The sequence below is a fragment of the Ursus americanus genome, chromosome 1 (assembly GCF_024610735.1).
Source record: "Ursus americanus isolate L20-20 chromosome 1, mUrsAme1.1.p, whole genome shotgun sequence".
Lineage (NCBI taxonomy): Eukaryota > Metazoa > Chordata > Mammalia > Carnivora > Ursidae > Ursus > Ursus americanus.
Genome location: NC_142127.1, coordinates 52464086 through 52477314, shown reverse-complemented (window position 1 = coordinate 52477314; position 13229 = coordinate 52464086). Strand labels below are relative to the sequence as shown.

At 38.5% G+C, this 13229-nt stretch overlaps 1 protein-coding gene and 1 long non-coding RNA gene across 2 annotated transcripts in view; one reads left to right on the top strand and one right to left on the bottom strand.

Moving 5' to 3' along the window:
* On the bottom strand, positions 1–1156 carry LOC123794101 (uncharacterized). Its single transcript, XR_006780131.2, has 2 exons — positions 982–1156; positions 1–281 (listed from the first exon to the last, which is right to left on the bottom strand). It is a non-coding gene; the product is annotated as an uncharacterized LOC123794101 (long non-coding RNA).
* A 244-nt stretch (positions 1157–1400) lies between these two features.
* Positions 1401–13229, top strand: part of ATF2 (activating transcription factor 2) — an 88846-nt gene continuing 77017 nt past the window's right edge. The window contains 1 exon segment of the mRNA XM_045800312.2: positions 1401–1562. The gene's annotated coding sequence lies outside the window, so the exon portion shown is untranslated.

The window sequence follows — 13229 nt, the reverse complement described above, 5'->3', positions numbered from 1 at the left end:
CTCTGATCATACTTTTAATTGTGCATATTTATTGGACAATCAATATCCCCACACTTAACGTTGGAATATTTAAATTATATAGAGAATCATAGAGCAACATTAAAAAGAAATATTTTCAGCACTGTTCTGTGTTTTCAGGAGTATATCTGTGTCAATTGCAGAACGGCATATATGGTCTCTTTTGTCCTTCTTGTTAAATAAATATATGGTCTTCCTTCGCCATCCTTTTTATAACAGCTGCTTTCAAAGCTTGACGGATATTTCTTTGTCATTGTAGCAACCTAGTGAGCAGTAGAATAGTATTAGGGGAAGAGAGCCATTTCTATTCCATATTCTAATTTGGTGTCCTTTGGTCCTTTGTAAATGTTAATAAGGAATTGCTGATATTTTAAAAGTTTGAAATTATCTCTATTGAAGTTGATATATTTAAAATCTGTAACTACTAAGTAAAAGAAAATTGATAAAATTGAATACACCTTATTATGGAAGATTTTCTCTTATAAACAACTCCTTGCAGGGTTTTAACTTACGGTTATATAGTGGAGGGCACTCTATTTCTTTTGGTAGGTTGCTTAGAACATAATTACATGCTAATATCCTACACTCTACCAGGCGTTCAGGAGCCGGAAGAATCAGTTTCAGTTATAGCTTAATAAAATTCGAACAAATGCCATCCAAAGTAAAGGCTTTTCCTTTTCAAAACTGACTTATCTTGCTTTCCCGCTTTAGGCGCGTAGAGGCCTTGGGGGTACTTTGCTGCAAATTCCACCTCTTCCAAACTTCAGCTTAACGAAAACTCCCTGTCTCAGGCTTCAGAGTAGCAGTAGAGTGGGTTTAGGCGCGCGCCTATCTAACATTTTACCCTCCTTCCTACCCAGGGCCAGGAAGTGACAGCAACAAAAATACCGGGCTCCTGTAGGAGAGCTCGGAGGACTCATCGCGTTTTCTCTACCGCCACCCCCAGCCTTTTCCAGAGTTCACCTTATTTCTCCGCACCGGGTCAAACCCTTCTCGCGACCCCAACATCCACCTGTTACAGCTTCCCACATCCACCTGTTACAGCTTCCCACATCCACGCCAGTGTCCAGCCCCTGCCAATCACAGGTTTCAGCCCGGGTTACGGAGACTCCTCTCTTCTGGCTCTCCGGCCCCGCCCCCTTCCAGAACTGCTTCCCGCCCTCCAGGCTCTTTGTCCAATCGTCAGGTACTGAGTGTTCTTTGGTTCCCGCCTCCTCCTTCCCCGCCCTCCTGAGGTACCGCCCCCTCCCCCTTAAGGCTGACGGAATCACCTGACCCGGAGGCGCTCCGTCGGAAAGAAGGCAAGAAGGGGCGTGTGTGTGGAGGGGAGGGGCGCGAGAAGAGAGGGGGGATGCCGGGAGTGGGGCGGGGAGAAGGGGGTGGGGGGGGTGTCAGTCTGATCTCGCGAGAGAGGACGGAAGCCTGTGGGGGCCTGTGGCCTTTAAAGTGCGGTTCAACCCTTTCCTCCAGGGGTAGTTTGTAAACACTGCTGAGCTCGGGCCTCCCTGGCGACCCGGAGAAGCATGAACTAGTGTCCTGGAAAGGTGAGTAGTGATGGGGAGAAGCCCGAGGGCTGGAGACTGTAGGGATATGGAGAAAGAAGGCACTAACATGGCGACGTCGCTCACGGTAGTCCCCACCCCCCGCTTCCCATCACCTCGAGCGCTCCTGCCTCAGTGCCTAGCCCTCGGGGCGACTGAGGCTGTGGTGCCACCTCAGCGGCTCGCGCGGCGTCGGCTTCGGGAGCCCGACCGGCCGGGCGGGACCGTTAGGTAACTGGCATTCGTTGTTCCGGCCCCTCCCCGCTCGCGCGCTTTCCTAACGAAGAGGAAAAAGGAATAACGGCTCCTCTTAGACCCCTCCCCCCGATTTATCTTCCCCTTCTCTGGTTAGTTCAGAGGTGTCTGGGCCCCACGTCGGATCCGCGGAGGGCGCAGGGAGACCCTCTTCAGTCTTCGGATTAGCGGGAAGAGGGCTGGCTTTGGTCTCCCCACCCAGGACTCAGTGGTTGGGACTGTATAGGTGACGGTGGCCGGGAGGAGGATCGGGAGGCACAGCAGAAAATAGGGTCAGGGTCTGTGCCTGTGGAGGAACATGATGGAACAAATGGTATGGAGAACCTGTGCGCTGAAAGTCTCGGCCTTTTCTGTCCTTTCTGCCCCCTCACGCTCCCGCCACCCCCCACATTTTCCCCGTGGGGCGGGGCTGAGGTGTGGGTGCAGATCGATTCTGGTATTTTCCCTCATTTTTTACCTCCCTGCTTGGACTGCAAAGCCTCTGTAAGGAAATAACCAGTGCTTTTTGTTGATGCCCTAGGGACAGGGCCGAGAGATTGTGTGTGTGTGTATTTTCTGTGTTAGCTCGCTAGAGGAAGGAGAAGGCGGAGGAGCTGGGGACTATTTTTGTGTCCTTAGGTAGTATAAAATTGCCTTTGCTTAATGGGGAGTTTAAAATTGGTTGAGGCCAAGAGCAAAACTGTGAATGTGATGGAATAAAAGGGATGACACCTCAGAGACCTTCACCCTATTGACTAATACCTATATTATGTAAAAGTTATAATTTCTTAGGAATTTTAAATTATGGAGGCTAACAATGCGTAAGTTTAATATACATACTTGAAATCAAAACAAAAACTATTCCTCTGAGTGCACTTTTGGTCCTTTTTGAAGAACCACAGGCACTGTCAGTAATAGCCTTTCTAGGTGTAATTTTTAAATAGCCATGTAACGTTGGTCTGTTGTACCCAAACTATGAAGGTGATAAGCTTGTGTAAAAGTCAACCCTACAGGGTTAAGTGACCTGAAAGATAAATACAGTAGCAATTACGTCTTGTATTAAATTTGTTACACTGACTTGAGGAATCCACTGTAAACACTTTTCAAAACTGCAGGAACATCTTTGTAAAGTGTGTTAAAAAAAAAAAATAGAGATGCCTTTCTGCAGTTAGAGTTAAGGATGTTCTTGAATCTTTGGCCATCAATAATTGAATAACAAAAATCCTAGTCTTTGTAATTGATAAGAATCTTACAAATTTATGGTGGTTCGTATGCTGCCTTCCTAAGACCTGTTTTATCTTGTTTTGGGAGGATTACTGCCATTAAATTTTTAATTATTTGAAATATATTGTGATTTAGAACATAGGTGTTTGTATTTGTCAGTAAGGAAGGAGCTTTCGGGAACTGTGTGTTTAAGGTAAACATGCCTTCTGTAGATCTGATTGCACTTCCTGAAAATTCTTTTTATTTTATTTTTTTTTTAAGATTTTATTTATTTATTCGACAGAGATAGAGACAGCCAGCGAGAGAGGGAACACAAGCAGGGGGAGTGGGAGAGGAAGAAGCAGGCTCCTAGCGGAGGAGCCTGATGTGGGGCTCGATCCCATAACGCCGGGATCACGCCCTGAGCCGAAGGCAGACGCTTAACCGCTGTGCCACCCAGGTGCCCCCTGAAAATTCTTTTTAAAATAACCTTATTAGAATGTTTATTTCATCTTTGGGGCACTTTACCATAATCTATTACATATGTAATGCAGAAATTCCTGTATTTACTTGGAGTATTTGTTTCATGTATTTAAACTAAAATAACAGTACATATTAAGGTTATTATGTCAGTTCTTTAACAAATAATTTGGAGGAATGCTTTTTCTTGGTATTCATGATTTGAAAGCTATCAATATCATTTTTTAAAATGTTATGCTATACGTCAAATGTCTACTAATAACTAGCATTAAGTCTCAAGAAATAATCTACATTTTTCCTACCTAAATTTTTGTGTTTTGAAAAAGTTAGGTTTTAATGATTAGATGTTCTCTGCTGGTAAATTGTTAGATCGTGTTAGATCAAATGTGTAGATCTTTTCTGTGTCCTCTTCAGTAGATAATCAATCTCTCTTTTCAAAAACCCACTGAATAACAACAATTGGATAGTCAACAGATCCTTATAAAAATCAATACATTTAGTACTTGTTATGCTATTCACTGTAATTAAAATGTACTATAGGAAAACAACAAATCTGCATTGTTATAGTCAGTAGTTTAACTTAGTATTTCTGTGTTTATCCTTTAATTCACACCTATTCCTTGAGACTAAGGACTTGCCTACAATACTGCATGTTTTCTTAATGTAATTCTTAATGAAGATGTATTAATGATAGTATTCACTATTTACATCCGGGGAAAACACACAAAACATTTTATTTCTTTGCTCTGTTTCTTGAGCTCAAGATTAAAAAGTTAGAGTAAAATATAATTTCATAAAAATTTAAGGAAGTTTGTGGACTTTTATGGCCAAAAATAATTGGAATTATTTTACATATATTACTGTAAATGTGTCATGTATTATATAATTATAGATACACTTATATATACTATTTTCATTTATTTTTAACAATCTTGAAACATTCATTTACATTTTATATGTTTAGGTGATGCTTTTTTTTTTCTTCTTTCTTGGCATTTTGGCAGTGGTAGTAGAATCATTAAAAACATTTTTTTTTTGTAACAGGAAGGGATGTAAGTAGAATGCTTTTGGGGTGAGGCTTATTCACCCATGTCTGCATTCTCTGTCTTAACAAAGATGGTGATTCTCAATTTTTTCTGTCTTAATACCCAAGGAATAGAAACACTCCCAACAGTAGTAGTAGCTGATACTGCACAGATTCTCAACAAGATTAGTAGGGAAAACAGGGTGGGAATGATTAAAATTGGCAAAAAGCCAGTTGGCAAAATACCAAGTGTATTTTGGTTCTTTGGCTAGTAGTGTATGTCTTTTTCTATAATACTACCTTAATTTACAAATTCCCTAAATGTTCTTTAGTTTGCTTGCTTGAAACTAAACTTTTGTCATAACAACTTTGTAGCTTTGTTCTTCCAATTTTATAGCTTTGTTTTTTCTAATTCTTATGTGTGGGCTAGTGTGTTTCTATTTATTGAACACTTGAAATAGTGTTACTAGAAATCAACTACAAGTTTGCCCTACTGACAAATAACTTTTCATTATTTTTGTTGCCTTCTAGTTTCTGCATATAAATTATAGCTTTGACAGAATTTTATCATTAGATACAGTTATGTTTTATTTTTACAACTTTAGCATTTCCCCTTATTGTCTAACGTTGTGATATATAGTAGTTACATGATAGTTTACCAGTTGACCATTAAAATTTCCTCAATTTTAAATGCTCAACAGGAGGGGCGCCTGGGTGGCGCAGTCGTTAAGCGTCTGCCTTCGGCTCAGGGCCTGATCCCGGCGTTCTGGGATCGAGCCCCACATCAGGCTTCTCCACTAGGAGCCTGCTTCTCCTGCTTCTTCCTCTACCACTCCCCCTGCTTGTGTTCCCTCTCTCGCTGGCTGTCTCTATCTCTGTCGAATAAATAAATAAAATCTTAAAAAAAAAAATAAATGCTCAACAGGAAAATTATTGTTTTCAGTTTCTAGTTTAACGTTGAATTGAGCATCTCTGTGCGTATATTTTTTTAATTTATTTTGAATTTTTTCTGTAGGATACTAATCTCATATGAAATGACTAGGTCAAAGGATATAACTGTTTTTATATTGCCAGATTTTTGCCTCTGCAAAGAGTTGAGCAAGTCTACACTGTCAGGAGAATCTGAGTGCACCAACTTTATCATAATTTTACCAAATTTGGAGTTGTGCTGATTAATAAAGCAGGATTGCTTAATTAGGAATTATTAATGGGAATAAGTTGCATTATTTAGCAGTTTTATTTAGTAGACCATATCAGTCGCAGTTATTTGCCTATCAGTGATCTGTGTGCTAGGACAGATAATGTATATTTTCTATTTTCCTCATTTCACTGACTATTTCTCATAAAGATTTCTAAAACTTGACAGTGTAGTAACAGTAATCCTTAAATTTGATGTAGTTTTACATGGTTTACATATTGGATGTTTTATGCTAGTTTACTGTGATATAAGAGCTACTTTTTGACCTATACATTTATGAGTTATTAAAATTCATAATGACATTCATTTCCATATAGGTAATCCTTGAAATAAAGAATGTGTATGTTATAGCCAAATTGACCGAGTTGTTTCCTTAGTGTTGTCTTCTGGTACATAGTATGTATATAGTCAGTGTTTTAGGATAGTTATTAGGAGCCAGACTGTCGTGGGTCTGCCACTTATCTGTATCACCTCAGGCAAATAATAACTTCTCTGTGCTTCAGTTTCCTTATTTTTAAAGATACTACGTAATTCATGGCATTGTTCAAATGCTTAAAACATTGTCAGGGGGCGCCTGGGTGGCACAGCGGTTGGGCGTCTGCATTCGGCTCAGGGCGTGATCCCCGTGTTCTGGGATCGAGCCCCACATCGGGCTCCTCTGCTATAAGCCTGCTTCTTCCTCTCCCACTCCACCTGCTTGTGTTCCCTCTCTCGCTGGCTGTCTCTCTCTGTCAAATAAATAAAATCCTTAAAAAAAAAAAAACATTGTCGGGAACTAATGAATACTTAGTATATGGTGTGGTAATTATTGTTAAGTACATTCAGAAACAATAATAATCTACCATAGCCCCTCCAGGTGTGTGTGATGTAGCTTGAAGGCAGGACATCAGTCATCTCGTTGGTAGCTTTGGCAATAAAGTTGAGTTTCCCATAGGAACTTACAGTTTGTGGGGCAACTTACTATGTTAGAATTTTCATAAATCCATGTGAGAAGGGATCTCCTATTTTTTTTGTTCCCTTTCTCTCCAAGTCGGACTTCTCCTATATGAAACTCATGTAGTATATAGCATACTCATATTTTGAGATGATAATATTGTGACAGTATTATTTCCATAAAATCTGATTATCTTTCTTCTATTTCACCAATTCCACTAGAAACATTTCGGTGAAACCTTTCATTCCTTCCTCTTCATAGTGAAAGAGATGATTAAATAAAATACCACATTTCTAATGCTTGTTCTTTTTTTAATTTTTTTAATTTTAATTCTAGTTAGTTAACATATAGTATTAATTTCAGGTGTACAATATAGTGATTCAGAACTTCCATACATAACCCTGTGCTCATCACTACAAATGCACTCCTTAATCCCCATCACCTGTTTAATCCATCCCCCTCCACCTGCCGCCTCTGGTAACCATCCATTCTCTGTAATTAACAGTCTGCGTCTTCGTTTGTCTCATATTTTTTTCCCTTGTTTGTTTTGTTTCTTAAATTCCACATGTGAGTGAATTCATACAGTTTTTGTCTTTCTCTGACTGACTTATTTCACTTAGCATAATACTCTGTAGTTCTATCCATTTCCTTGCAAATGACAAGATTTCATTCTTTTTTATGGCCGAGTAATATTCCATTGTGTGTGTGTGTGTGTGTGTGTGTGTGTGTGTGTGTGTGAGAGAGAGAGAGACAGACAGACAGACAGACAGATATCATCTTTATCCATTCATTTATCAGTGGACATTTGGGCTGCTTCCATTGTAAATAATGTCACTATAAACATAAAAGTGCATGTATTTCTTTTAATTAGTGTTCTTGTATTCTTCAGGTAAATACCGAGTAGTGCAATTGCTGGATCATAAGGTAGTTCTGTTAGCCTTTTGAGGAACTTCCATACTGGTTTCCACAGTGGCTGTACCAGTATACATTCCCATGAACAGTGCACAGGCGTTCATTTTTTTCCACATCCTCACCAGCACCTGTTATTTCTTGTGTTGTTGATTTTAGCCCTTCTGATGGGTGTGAGGTGGTTCCTTATTGTAGTTTTGATTTGCATTTGCCTGGTAAGTGATGATGAGCATCTTTCCATGTGTCTGTTGGCCATCTCTATGTATTCTATGTTCTTTTGAATTCTTTACTGATTATTCAGCTAATGTAACTGTACCATCAGTTCTCAGTCACAGTGTTGAGAGTCACTGTGTCTTTTATCATTTGCAAGGAAGGTTTTAATGATTATTGACATATGTTGGATTGAGGGTTATACCTTTAGTAGTATCTCTTTCACTTAATTTTAATATACTTTGAGAGGAAGAGCGAGAGAGGAACTTATTAGTGTTGCAGTAGGAATTAAACATAATCTATACCCTATCTGTGGTCTCTTCATAATGAGAAATTAGTATCAAAATACTCTTAATAGCAGTGATAACTAGGACTTATTGTAATTCTTGGTGAGCTGTGAATTTCTATTTTCTTTTTGCTTTTACAAAAGATAAATTTTTAGTAAGAATACAATAATAAATATATGAGAATACAATTATAATAAAAACAATAATAGATAAGTACATTTTTTACATCTACCTTTAGAAAAATAATGCTATGGGCATTATTTTATATAACAGATATGATTACCAAATCTAAAATGATGTTATTAGTAAAAACTTGCATTAGTGCTGTTCATATTCGTACCATTAATCTGTAAGGTCTTTTTGTTTGTGTAGTTTTTTTTAGATTTTTTTTTTAAGATTTTATTTATTTATTTGTCAGAGAGCACAAGCAGGGGGAGGAGCAGTCAGAGGGAGAAGCAGGCTCCCCACTGAGCAAGGATCCTAATGCAGGATTAAATCCCAGGACCCTGGGATCATGACCTGAGCTGAAGGCAGACGCTTAACTCACCGAGCCACTCAGGTGTCCCTAGATTTACTTATTTTATTTTAGAGAGTGTGTGGTTGAGTAGGGGAGGGCAGAGGGAGAGGGAGAGACAGAATCCTCAAGCAGACTTCCTGCTGAGCGCAGAGCCTGACACAGTGCTGGATCCCACTACCCATGAGATCATGACCAGAGCCAAAACCAAGAGTCAGACACCTACCCGTCTGAGCCACGTAGGTGCCCCTATATTTGTATGTTTCTAATGTTCTGTTGTAATTTTAGGCTATAAGACAAGAACTTGCTTACCTTGTATCACCTAGGGATTAGAAGTCTGGGAATAATTAACTCACTTAAATGAAGTTTAACTTAAAAACTGGTTTTTATTAAAGGATATTTTGATATATTGTGTTGATCTCAATACTCACGTACTCATACTTTTATGAATACGATATTGGGAAAAGTCTGAGGTGTTCTTTATGTGTGCTATCAACTTTGAGGAATTTCATCAAAAACGCTTATATACTCTTGGGAATTGGGGATATGTGTGAAGAACATCTGTCGTGTCTGCTGTGAGTGGGGCAAAATTAAAAGCTGCTTTCCTCATTAAAGCTGGGCTTCTATTTTTCTCACTTCTGAGGTGTTTGATTTCCTTACATAGAACTAAACATTATATACCAAATAACCTTATGCGATAACATCAAATTAAAAGATTAAAGATTAAAAACCTTTTGTTTAAAAGTTAAACTAAAATGTAGTCCTCAGTTTGGGGCTTTAAAGAAGGTAGTAAGATTAGGATTGATTAAGCATTAGGAAAATGTACATTTACTGTCAAAGTAAAATACAATAAAACTTGTAATAAACTTAATAGGTACCAAGTAAATGCCATGCACTACACTATGTATTTTACATATATTATTATCCATTATCCTTTTTGACAACACTGAAAGTGGTGTATTGTTTCTTACTGACGAGGCTCATAATGAAATCATACCATTTAAAATTTTCCTAATATAGAAACTCAAAGGTACCTTAACCTTGAAAGGGAGTAAAGTCCTACTAGCTCATAGTTACAGGTTTTCAAACTCTTCGGTTCAAGTTTTGTTGTTATGACCATAGTGATGTTCCCAGGACCCCAAGATTGCTCTATGATCACTTTTTGCATTTTGTGGCTCTTGACCAAGATGTAGGAAGGAAACTAAAGCACAGAGTTCTGTGTCTGTAAGGTATCACTGCCCTTGAAGCCTTGTGACACAAGCCTACCCTTCTGGGTACCTTAACATTTTTGCTCACTCTGTTAATGTCCTATTCCTGAATCACAAATTACCACATATTTTGCATCTTAGAACAACACAAATTTATCTCACAGTTTTTGTAGGTCAGAAGTCCAGGTGGGCTCAGCTGGGTCTTCTGCTTACAGTCTTACAAAGCCAAAATTATGTTGGCTGAGCTGTATTCCTTGCTAGAGTGTCTGGGGGAAAAATCCACTTCCAGGTTCATTCAGATTCTTGGCTGAATGCAGATTCTTTGTGGACTGATAACCAGAATTGGTATTTGCTCTTAGAAGCTGAAAAGCTTTCAGTCCTGCCCCCTCCAGTAATGGCAAGTCACGTCTCCCTCATGCTTCTAGTTTTTGTGACTTATGCTACTACTGAACCTCTCAGACTCCAGATGGAGAAAGTTTTCTGTTCTTAAGGGTTCCTGTAAATAGATTGCGCCACCTGGATAACCCAGAATAATCTTCCTGTTTTATGATTTGTAATCTTTTTACATCTTCAGAGTCCATTTTGCCATGTAATATAACCTATTCATAGTTGCCAGGGATTTGGGTATGGACTACTTTGGGGGACCATTCTACCTACTACACTCATATGCTCCTGAAAAGAAATTTGATAAACTCTGTACCCTTTCACATTTCTAAGTTGAATCCTAGAATTTTTCATCTTAAGTTTAAGTAGTTGAAAAAAAGTACAGTTCCTGGCTTTTCTAGATGCTGACACTTTTTTTCCATAAGTACCTGATTTTAGTAGCGATTTGATGCTATCATTGGTTTTAAAAAACAAACTAGAATTAATTCATCTTTAACAGTTGGAAGTTTTCATTATTCCTCTTTCTTATTGAACTTCTATTTAACTTCCACTTCTCCAGCATAATTTTATTTGAATCCAGTGGATTTTAATGTTTTAAAGTATTGATCACCTTATCATACTTCTCTGCAGTAAATATAAATTGAACTTTTCTAAGTTTCTTATTGATTTCTTCTTTTCATGGAGCTCTCTTGGGACAGTGCATTTTTGGACAATATTTTCAGAATGGAAGAAGAAATCATTGAATGAAAAGTTTTTATTGTTCCTGTCATCACACCTAACAATATATATGAATTCAGAACATTCCTAAACCAGGGCAAAATGCCATTCTTAAAAACAATGCTTTAGCAGAAATACTTATAAGACAGGCAAAGACAAAAGCCTGAGGTTTAATGGTGCCTGTATTAAGGGAGGCTTTAAGACACTTTTTAAATAATCCCCTTGTTTTGTTCCATGGAGGTTTTACAACCTGGGGCAATGCATGGTAATGAGATTTGGTATGGGTGAGACGTATGGGTTTCTTTGCAACTGTGGAAGAATGAGGGTTTAGGGAAGGTAGATCATTTTTAGGAAAGTAAACACAGGGAAATTAAAGATACGGAAATTTTCTTAAAACTTATCCTGCTCGGATGGCTCTTGGAATGTGTTGGTGTACCTTCAGTAATACATACACCTGTTTGAACACTGCCTTGAAAAGACTCCTCTTCCTGCCCAGCTCCTATCCTCCCACAAGGCCAGAAGCCCATACTCAGGATTCTCTCTACTACCCAGTTGCCCCTGAGTATGTTAGACTCTTCTGAGTCCATGTCAAGAGAGACTTAGTTATTTTCTCACCTGAATATCTACTTTCTGAGCCCTGTTTTTTGACATAATATCTGCTTTCCAGAATATTTACCATTAACAGTATTTTCCTTCTTCAGCAGAGCCTGTACCCCTTAACCACAAGTTAATTATATCCAAATACTAGCATACCTCAGAGATATGGCAGGTTAGGTTCCAGGCGACCACAATAAAGCAAGTCAAATGAATTTTTTGGTTTCCTAGTGCATATAAAATTTATGTTTTCACTATGCTGTAGTCTTAAGTGTGTGCTAGTACTACATCTTAAAAAAAAAAACTATACATACCTTAATTTTAATACTTTATTGCTAAAAAAAAAAATGCTAACTATCATCTGTGCTTTCAGCCAGTTATGGTCTTTTTGCTGGCGTAGGGTTTTGCCCATGGTGGCTGTTCACTGATCAGGTGGTGGTTGCTGAAGGGTGGGGTGGCTATGGCAATTTCTTTAAATATAACATCAATGAAGTTTACCCACAGTAGAACTTTCAGAGTTGGAGTCAGTCCTCTCAAATCCAGTCACCGCTTTATCAACTAATTTTATGTAATATTCTGAATTCTTTGCTATCATTTCAATAATCTTCATAGCATCTTTACCAGGAGTAGATTCCATCTAAAGAAATCACTTTCTTTGCTCATGCATAAAGAGCAGCTCCTTATTTGTTCAAGTTTTATCATGAGATTTCAACAATTCAGTCACATCTTTAGGCTCCACTTCTAGTTCTCTTGCTGTTTCCACCACATTTGTAGTTACTTCCTCCACTGAAGTTTTGAACCCCTCAAAATCATCATGAGAGTTAGAATCAGCTTCTTCCAAACTCCTCTGTTAATGTTGATATTTTGACCTCTTCCCATGAATCACAAATGCTCTTAATGGCATCTAGAATGGTGAATCTTTTCTAGAAGGTTTTCAATTTTCCTTGTTCAGATCCATCAGAGGAATCACTATAGTAGCTACAGTTTTACAAAATGTATTTCTTAAATAAGACTTGAAAGTCAGAATTACTCCTTGATCCATGGGCACAGAATAGATGTATTTAGCAGACATGAAAACATTAATCTTGTTACCCATCTCCGTTTTTGGGTGTCAGGTGCATTGTCAGTGAGCAGTAACATTTTGAAAAGGATCTTTTTTTTTTTTCTGAGCAGCAGTTCTCAACAGTGGGCTTAAAATCTTCAGTGAACCCTGTTGTAAACAGCTGTGCTGTCACCCAGACTTTGTTGTTCCATTTATAGAGCACCGGCAGAGTAGATTGACTGTAATTCTTAAGGGCCCTAAGATTTTCAGAATGATCAAGGAGCATTGGCTTAACTTAAAGTTACCAGCTGTGTTAGCCCCTAACAAGAGAGCCTATTCTTTGAAGCTTTGAAACCAGGCATGAACTTTTTTTTTAAGCTATGAAAGCCCTAGATGGCATTTTCTTCCAATCTAAGGCTGTTTCATCTACATTGAAAATCTTTTGTTTAGTGTAGCCACCTTCATTAATGATCTTAGCTAGATAGTCTAGATAACTTGTTGCAGTTTCTATATTAGCAGTTGCTGCTTTACCTTGTATTTTCATAGAACAGTTTTTAAGTCATCTCTATGCCCAGTGTGGGGCTCAAACTCAAGACCCCGAGATCAAGAGTTGCATGCTGTACTGACTGAGCTAGCCAGGTGCCCCCCATCTTATACTTTGTTATAAAGGTGGCTTCTTTCCTTAAACCTCATGAACCAACTCTGCCAGCTTCTGACTTTTCTTCTGCCGCT